Source organism: Etheostoma spectabile, chromosome 4 (assembly GCF_008692095.1).
Source record: "Etheostoma spectabile isolate EspeVRDwgs_2016 chromosome 4, UIUC_Espe_1.0, whole genome shotgun sequence".
Taxonomy (NCBI): Eukaryota; Metazoa; Chordata; class Actinopteri; order Perciformes; family Percidae; genus Etheostoma; species Etheostoma spectabile.
In genome coordinates this window covers 31344500-31346064 of record NC_045736.1, presented here as the reverse complement: position 1 = coordinate 31346064, position 1565 = coordinate 31344500, and positions in this window count along the sequence as shown.

Genomic DNA, 1565 nt, shown 5'->3' with positions numbered 1-1565 from the left:
CGACTTTTTTGCCCAAATCGTTGAGCCCTAATATAAAACAGGCCGGTGGGTAAAATGTTTTACTGTCCCGGAGCAAAGGAGATTATGATATGTGTGTGCACAGTGTTGATAAGGTTGTTTATCGCCAATTACAGGATTAGTTGGCTGCTGATATTTCTGACTTAGACAAACTCGGTTCCTCTGGCTTGTATTTGCTGAACGGACGAAAAGGGCATGGACGTGGACAGTGGAGGGAGGAGGACAGTGGTGCATGTCGACGCAGGACATTTCTGCGAATGTGTTTTGTGTGTCATAGCTTAATGCAAAAAGTTAATCCAAAACCGACTGACAAAGCAGGATTATTGTTGTAAAGTTTAGCAAGCAGAGGCTGAAGGCAGGAACAGCAAAGTCAAAGGAGATTTGAACTATTACTAAATATAAACATATACACTGTACATATATATATACATATACTGTATATAATACACATACATACATATATACACACATACGGTATATACACATACATATATATAAAAACACACATACTGTATATATACTATATATACATATACACACACACATACTGTATATATACACATATACATATATATATGTGCGTGTGTAAAAACAAAAACAAAATCTGTATTTAAAATATTCAAAATGAAGTTCACGTTCTCTAAAGGTTGCAACGTTAGGGGAACGTTCTGAGAATGTTCAATGTAACCAAAAACTAACGTTCCCAGAACGTTAAACCAACAGAGATGGCTGACATCGCAACGGCCATTATCAACGCTGGGCAACTCATACTTAAACTATCAAGTTTGACAAATAGCACTACAGGTAAGAGGAAAAATAAGTATTTAGATTTTAGGATGAAGTGTCCCATTAAAAGCTAAGACAACACTTAATCCTAAATCTCCAGAGATCCCATTTCCCTTGTGAAGTGTAACAGCCACATGCTGTTTTGTGAATTTATGAACTGAATCTTTAATGATTATCCAGAGCCCCAGGGTGTACTATGAGATCTCTGGTTCCACTGTTAGCTTAAGGAGCTGGTAAAGACCGTCTTTTTGCCTGCTGAGACAGAGCTCAGGAGGTCAATGAAGGTGTGGAGTGAATGGATGTTTCAGTACTTCTTCTTCTTTCATTTTTCTATTTGGTTTTACTCTCACCGTGACAAACTCAAAGCTGTGGTTACATTTTCTGGTTTAAAGAAACATAGAGAGAGGCATTCAGCATTGGAAATGTGTATCTGAGGATTTTTGCTTGGAAAAGGTTGTTGACCGCCAATATCAAGAGACACAATGAGAGAGAGAGAGAGAGACACAGAGAGACCTTGTAAACTTGTCCTGCCCTGCATTGCCTCCACTGTCCCCAGGCCACACCCATATTCTCTCATGCACATTTTGATTGGTTGGGCTGCCAGCAACAGTCTGCTCTCCATCCCCTGTTTTCCCCCTCCGCTTTCTGCCTCTCTCTCTCTCTCTCCCTCTTTTCCCCTCCCTTTCCCCCCGCTCTCCATGCAGCTCGCCAGTGAATGAATCCAGTCAGACACAAGCTGTTAAACACTAGAGCCTCTCTCT